We start from the raw sequence: 8,619 nt of genomic DNA on the forward strand, positions 1-8,619 counted from the left end.
GTTGAGGAGTCTCACAGCCTGAGGGAAGAAGCTGCTCTGTAGTCTGTGACAGTGTATATCGCTTGTCAGGCGGCAGCAGGGTGAAAACATGCTGCGTCTGGGGTGGGTGCTTTCTTTTAGTATCTTTGGGTTCCATTTGTTTTAAAAGAACAATTACTTAAAGAATGAGCACCAACTGATTGTTTTTGCTCATGGAAGTCTGGTTAAGAGCTCCACCTCAGTTGAAGAACGGAATGGCAGCTTCCCTCAGCTTTGCGTGAACACCTGGGGCTGACTTACGTTTACTTTAAACTAAAGACTATTCCACTGGTTAGCTTTCCTTGCATTAGTATTAGAGAGAGTACAGAGGAAAGCACATCCACATATTAAATCACTGTCATGTCACATGTAGGATTGGAGCTCAGTTAAGGAGAGGAAGAGTGTAACAGGAGAGGACAGAGAACCTTTGGTACATGAAAACAACAGGCTACGATTTAAAGGCAGAAGTTCTATAGAAACCACAACTTTCTACCTGCTTGTGTAGCAGACTTCTGCACTGCAGTACAATTCCTGGGAAGTCAGTCAAGCAAGCGGAAATAAACCTTTATGGATCAATACTTTTGTGTGTATCCTCAGTTATGTGATAGTACCCTGAACCAGTATACTCTGAGGCTTTGTGACCGACTCTGCACCACTTTTTATTTCCCTAATGGCATTATCAGATATTCAGTATGCCACCTACGACTAATTGCACCGACTCAGTGAATGATAATTCCTTTTTTATCCATCTTGTGCTTTGTTGGAAAAGACAAACGTCTCTTGTACTAGTGGTTTGTCATGATCAGTTCAGGCCTACTGATCTTGGCTGCCATTCCCTGAGCTCAATAGGATTTGGTGTAATCCCACAGAGCAGATGGACACACGAGTAAGATCACAGTGGTATAGGGGCTATACTGGGCCTGGCCCTCTGCCTTGAAACCCCTTTAACTGGTAGTCATTTCAATCCTTTGATTGTATAATCAGATTTAGAAATAGCTATCCTGCAACTTTTCTGCTTGGCCAGATCAATGTATAACCTATTGGGACATGTCATTAAGAAATTAATACATAGCTGTTACCGTTATTGCTGTGCTGGGCGTCACATATAGTAACGATACTGTAATCCCACGGAACAGATGGATAGACAGGTATGTTCAGTCCCTCAGGAGCATAAAGGGGACTAGCTCCATCCATCATATCTGAACTTTGCCATCAAATTACAAAATAAAGAAAGTCATTACTAAAGTCACTGTGATATCATTGAGCAGATGTCCGTCTTACAGCTATCACTCTTCCGACCCCATATTTCATTAGCAGAGGATAACGCCCTGAATGACAACTAATTGTGGTTGAACTGCATTATTATAGCTACGGTAGTCTGCTCCATGACTGCTACACAATTGTGTATCACTTTTTAATGCTGAGCATTTCAATTTTAATTTGCGGTTGACACATCTTGGTGAAACAACTGTCCCATGCTGTGCTTTCATCACAGCACACTCAGTATACCTGATCTAATCTACTAAAATGCCACCTCCTTACATCAAAAATGTTCATGTTAAACATCAACCACTCAAATGTCTGATTAGCAGCACAGCCAAACAGATGAGTAGGTAAAGGTGCAAGAGTTGACTGGGTCAAAATGTGCTGTTTTCGATCATCTTTCTTTAACGGTATAAACACAAAGTAAATGTGGTCAGTGTTTACTGTTCTTGTCTTCTCTTATCCTATTTCTACCGCTATGTTGATGTATTTTAAGTGCCTATATGTAGTTTGGGGAAGTGCGAAATAAATCATCCTTGTTAATTGCCTAGAAAGAAATTACCTACCAAAGCAAACAGTGGTAGGCGGAGAGAAACCTTAACAAAATAAAGACGGTGGGAGCTCAAGAGCAGGATTATACAAAGGTTTACCACAGAGACGTTAAGGAATCATTAATCCACACTGAAGACATATAATCAACTTTTTATAGTCTTTGCAGGAGTTCAGTTTTGCTCCTCCTCCATCTACATAGTCAAAGTAATTATTTTTAAAAGGCGCTGGCTGTGACGCTTTAGCCAGCGTGTATTCTGCATCTCCCCCTGTGCCAAAAGACTCATTACAACTTTATAATTATTTGTAGGCAGCATATTTTGTACAGGCTACCATTTAGGGAGTTCTTAGAGAGGGAGTTATGCTATTTTTATTTATAATTAATAGTCAAAAGGTTTAGTAATAGCTGTAATATTGGAGTGTTTTTCTCTCCTGGGTTTCACTGTGGTTTGGGGTTCAGTGAATTGGGGTTGTACATTATGAATAGTGGTTTGTGTATGCTGCAGATAGTGGGAAGTACATATGATTTAGTCAAGCACTGTACGTAAAAACAGAACTCCACCCAACACATCTGCGGAAAGTGTCAAAAGAAAGACTCAAGTGATGTCATTTGAGTCAGCATCAGTTGGTGCTAAAGACTACAAGTTGGAATAATGTGGGTGTGGTCACAAAGAAGTGCGGTTATGAGACCTCTGTAGCTCGCTCCTCATCTTTGCTTAAGGTTAAGGTAAAGTTGCATTGTGAGTAATGTAGGAGCCAGGATTCGCCAAGGTGGAAGAATCTGTGGAATAATAATGCTGTACCACTGGTATTGCTGCAACAACATTATAGGAATGTAAGGCTTTTCTTAAGTACAATTTGGAGGCACTTTTGTAATTTTATATGTTCTGCTACTTAATCAAAATAAACATTTTCATTGAAAACATCAACAAATGAAATAGGATGATACTATAGATCTAACTACCCAACAGTGTATGACGTATATTTAGCTCAACTTCCACATGATACAACATCTAACATGCTACTTACATTAAATATTATATAAGTGTATAAAGTAATTAACAATCTGTTCTGCTACAATTAGCTGATAATAGTTCTGCACTTTTACTCAGGAGAGTTTTGGTATATACACCTCATAGTAATTTCAGATGGTAATCCCAAACATTCCCCTCATCTTGTATTTCCCAGTGACGTCTGACCCCGGTGTCTGACCCCGGTGTCTGACCCCCGGTGTCTGACCCCGGTGGTGCAACATAGGTGCACCGTGTTGCTACTGTATGGCGCACCTGTAGCAACACGACCAAGGAAGCTACTTTTTGGATTGCGCATGTGGAGCCTTTTTCAGCGACGAAGAGGTCCAAATGACACTTTAAATAAAACGTTTCATTTTAAAGTGAACATCGCTGGTAGCCTACTAACTTTGTTTGGGGCGTGTGTGTGTGTGTGAGTGGATACCGACGAGTTGACGTTTGATTCGACGGTGACCCGGTGCTCCCCTCTCCGCCATGCGGCGCAGAGAGCACACCAACAAGCCGCTAATCCGCGCGCCCTTTGCCGGCGAACATAATGAGATTACGGCGTTGCACCGGCCGCCGCTGCCGCTGCTGCGGTAAAACGCACGACTCGCTTCCGACGAAACCTCCCCGTCTGACTCTGCATCGCCTCTCTTTCTCTCTTTCTCTCTCTTTCTGTCGTTAGGTCTCTCTCTCTCTCTCTGTCGTTAGGTCTCTCTCTCTCTCTCTCTCCCCCCCTCCCTCAGTGTCTCTCTCTCCGGTTGAACGCAAGGGGGAATACGGGAGGAGGCGTACTGTTACCCCGTCTCTCTCCTCCAGAGCTCGCAGTTACCTTGTAAGTCCCACACCGGAGACTTAAACCCAAAGAAGACTACAGGAGAAGGAGACCATTATCCTTGTGTGTGTGTGCGCGCGCGCGCGTGCGTGTGTGTGACTTGAACATAAACTATTTGTTCTTCTTTCTCTTCGTCCTGACGGCGCGAGGCAGCGGCATTCTTCCCTACCCTAAAAAAAGAAAAGAAAAAGTGGAGTCGGGTGGATGAGTTGTTGTGGATGTTATTTCCTGGATATTCTCCTCGGGCTGTTTTTGCTCATCGCGGCCCAGAGACGGCAACAGTGTGTGGAAAAGTCGATGTGTGTGTTAAACATATGGCTTCAACGAGGATAACGCGGTAAGTGGTGCACTGGGAACCGGCATTCTTCAATGAAACCGGCTCTCGTGTCCCATTGTATGTCTCTTCTCCCGCATGTGTTCTTTCACTCTTTCGAGAATATTACACGGCTACATAGTTTATATTCCTCTCTTCTTCTTTTTTAAGGGGCAAATGAAGAAGTTTGCATGTGTGCTACTCCGAATGAAATACACGTACAACTCCAGTGTCGACTGTAACGTAGTTTGGACCTTTTCGAGCTGAGAGCTTCCTCCTCGTGTTTCGCTGTCTGTGGTGCTGAAACGGGCTGAGCAGGGTTACCGGGGCCGGTTCACTCAGCGCATTCATATGCAACACGCTGCCATCTCAGATCAGTCATCGTAATGACGACGGTTGCACCGTCCTGGCTTTACCACAGTGTGTGTAACCCCCTGCAGCTCATTTATACGTGATATTCATTTAGATTAAAGGAGTTCAATTGCATTTGTTTGTGGTCGCAGTGTAAAATGGGGTTCAAAGCCATTCAATCCGTGACAATAAGTCATTTCTGTAATTGATCTCCCCTGAGATATGAAGTCACAGGAGTGTATGTTGTCAACAAGTAGACTGTGGAAGTGCTTATTAGCTGCCATTAGCTGTTCCAGTGTATGTGGTCGCTCTCAGTGGTCCTGTCACAAGGTTACCTCACAGCAGCCTGTGTGTCTAGGATTATGAAGAGAGAGAGAGAGAGAGAGTCATCCGATTACTTTAAATTAGGGGCAAGCTGTCGCCTCCTCAAGAGAGAGCAGATAGTGAGGGGAGAAGGTCAAAGGTGAGGAGGTGGGGGGTTATTTAAAGTAGGTGTAACAGAAAAAAGATGTTTCTGATTTTGTTCTTGTTGATGATTTTGATGCTTTTACAATACCCTTATTATATGAACTTTATCCTGCTCTGGGTGTCAACATATGTCCCCTTATATATTGTGAAGCTTTGCTCAGTCATGTGTGAAAGTGGCTTGTACACACAGGTACATCTATTTAGTGCTATAAATAAACAGCAGTGACTTGATATTGCTGCTGTGTCTGTTTGTTATAATGAGGCAGAGTGAGACTGCATCTCACTGCGTCCAATAGCCGCTGGATTATTATGTGCCAATCTACCCGTGTGTGTTGTGTGTGCGCGCGTGCGTGTATGTGTGTGTGTGCGTGTGGACAGATGGGATTGTGTGTGTGGTCCTGTGTACGTACCTAGGCGCGTGCTTAAGTGTCTGTGTGTGTGTATGAAGAGGGGTCAGACAGACAGAATGTGTTTCATGAACCTGGGACCCGTCCTCTCGTCAACATGTCAAATCCTGTTTGTCACGCTGGATGACAGGCGCACCAGGACTTTGATTTAAACAACTGCTGCTACGCCTTTTGAAAGGGAGATTGTCTGTAGCGTGATGTATTCATTTATTTGGTCGGTTGATTAGTTATTAGTGCAGAATAAATGTGCATTTACAATCCTTCCCCTTTCTTACTTTGCTTCTTTACCTGATTTTGAAGAAATACTTACCAAATGGTAATTGTAGGGAGATCTGTTTCTCTTTTTTAGAACACTCTGAAGTTATCCTCCTTATTGTCACTGTTCAAGAGGAATTACCTCTTGCAATCAATTCTTGCATTAACTGAAAGGTTTTCATCTTCAAAGTCAAGTACTTTCTTGACTCTATATCCAACTAATGCCATTAAACTATGTAATACAGTGTGGTAATCTGACAACACTGACTACACTTTGAATATGTTAGTGCTGTTTGCTCTAAAAACATCCCTAAGATTCACATGTAAAGTGTTAGTTTGAAGTAACATGGATTACAAATGATTACAAGTGAGTATTTAATGATTCAACACAAAACAAAAAGGCTGAGGTTTTAGCGTGCACTGCAAAAAGATGTTTGCATTAAATTGAAGGATTACATATGTTACTGTAAATGTGGCAACATTGCAGAGGTGCTCGGTCTGGATCCTTGAGAGTTAAATTCCTGCCGGTCTGCTTCTTGTGTGAAACACACCTGGGATGCTAAATGAATTACGTGGCTGGTGCAAACACAGCTAATCTGGGTCCCAAGGTTCGCAATTAGGAACCACCGCTTTAGTTCACACTACTCACACATGCTTTCATTGCCTTTTATTTGAACACCAATACAATATATTTCATATTGTGAGTACATTTAGGATTGTTCCTCCCTGTGGTTTCAAATGTTTTTTTTTGAAGTCTTCTACAGAACAACAGGGTACAATGTACAATGTACATAGAAAATGACCAACAGACCAGGTTTTTATTGTTGGAATTTGAATTTTCTTAATACATCAGTAGTCAGATTGGAGTGCTGTTGTGGCCAAACAGGGCCAGAGCTTACTGATTGGCTTGGTTTTCACAGAGCTTGGTATAGCTGGTTGATCCTTCTCAGGTTGTGTTATAATCCTCTGAAGCGACGCTACTGACAATAGATAACATCTACTTTTTTGCACCCCTGAAAGTAAAACCTCAACCATAGTTTTGTTGGAGACTTGAAGGAAAAATAAACAATCCCAATGATTGGTAAAAGTATCCTTATCTTGCATGACCGATGCCTGTGAACATGATAATAGTCTTGAGTTTGACTGTTGAAGCTGTCAAATTTGGTAAACCCTTTTTGTTTGTATTTTTAAGATGAGATGTAAGGTATATAATATAAATGTATATAAGCCCTGTGGTTATAGTTAGCTTTGTTGTTTGTTTGAAAATGTGCATAATTTATTTATTTACTTGTTTGGCATAAAACAATAGATGGCATTAAAGTATTTCATTTAATTCAACCTTTTAATTAGTAAAGTTTGACATTGATTTTTACATTTAGTATTTTAAGTTAATGAATGAAATAAAAATAACAAAGCAGTGACCTTGACTCAATTTTGTATCTGATTCACGTCTCCTTTCAACCTGGATGCTAATTATTACATCAATGCATCTGTTCCTCTCAACATAAATCAAATGGGACAGTTGTGACTGCATCATGATTCTTTAAACATGACAGACACCAACAAGACTTAATCATTTGGTGTTCTTTCAATAGTTTATTTCCAAAAAAGTATTGATGCACATTTTTTTGAAGTTGCAGCAAATTATAGAAGGTCAAGTCCAGAGGGCCCCTTCTTTAAATTCACCAACAGATCCCTCTATACTCACTAAAGATGTAAATCCCTTAAATATACATTTGCTTACTCCCAACCTGTGATATCTGTCTTCTTTCTGTAGTTCAATCAGGAGAGACAAATGAATGCAGAAAACATTACAGTTCATTAGAACAGATGATGTGTGATAATAAAGTCTTCGGCACTTAGACTCTACTGGGAGATTTTAAATCGAGGGGCGTCTGCCTTGACAAGCAGCACAATAAATCCCCCCGTGGAGTCCAGACACTGGTGGTGGCTGAGGATTCTGCTGAGACTGGCTGGCCTCCGAAGCTGAGGATTCTGCTCAGAAGACTGGGTGGTGCTGGGGAGGCGGAGCGGCAGGTGTAGCATCAGCCTAATTGTACTTAAGGCCGAGAGAGAATCTTATTCAATCACAGACAGCAGCGAGATGATAGGCTAACGATGTGGGCGTGTCGCTGTGGTGTCGGATAGATGTAACCAGCTGGTGAGAATAGCCGATAACAAGATCGACATCCACAAACAATAACAGCAAGAAAATGATGAGTGAGCATGCGTGAGAGTAATGAACGCTGGATATATAAGAAATACACTCTGTAAAAAGTATACCTCCTGACTGATATGACGCTCGAGCTTCATTTGGACCCTTCCTCCCAGTGGCCAGACTACCTATTAGAAATATGTCATATTGCATTAGACACACTCATGTGAGCACGGCTAACTGTTCTTATCCCTGACAGATTGTAGGCTATGGCTGAGTTATTCTGTTTCTATCCAAATGGTAGAAGTGGATGGTGTAATCCTCCTAGGTATTGGCCAATTCTATCAAAACCATATGTTCTCTGTCTGATCTTATTCTCATTATTGGAATTTCTGCAAATGTACCGCCCAACTCCTCCCATGCATTTACAATGTTGTGTAACCATTGTTTACGTCTACAAACGGCTGTGTGCATTTCTTAAACCCCCAGATAACAAGGGCTTGTTATTTTGTTCTTTTTGTTCATCTAAACTTATAATAATGAATGCTTATTTTAAACTTTACCAGTCAGTGTTGTTGAGCCTGTGCTAGGAGTTATATATTTGGCTTTATGCTCACAACAAGCTGTCATAGACATGTCATATTGAGTTAGCCAGATCTCTGTGAACAACAATAGATGCTTTGCAACTAAAAACATATTCTGCGTGGTTATGAACTAAGTTTAAATATTTTTGTGAGCTAAAAGAACATTTAGTGAAAATCAAACGTGTGATCTTTCAGGTCGTATTAGCCCACTTTCCACTACGACGCATCAGAAACTACAGTCGTTGTGTTTAGAGGATGAGGCGCTGACTGACCACACACAACATTGTGAAGAAGATATTCACATTCACGATTTATTTATTTTCAATTTAATGTGGCATTCATTTATAATGGTGAACAGACAGTTTAACTGGTCAACTTACTAGGTGTCCATTATCAAAATCAATGGAC

The sequence above is a fragment of the Cyclopterus lumpus genome, chromosome 19 (genome assembly GCF_009769545.1).
Source record: "Cyclopterus lumpus isolate fCycLum1 chromosome 19, fCycLum1.pri, whole genome shotgun sequence".
NCBI classification, from domain to species: domain Eukaryota; kingdom Metazoa; phylum Chordata; class Actinopteri; order Perciformes; family Cyclopteridae; genus Cyclopterus; species Cyclopterus lumpus.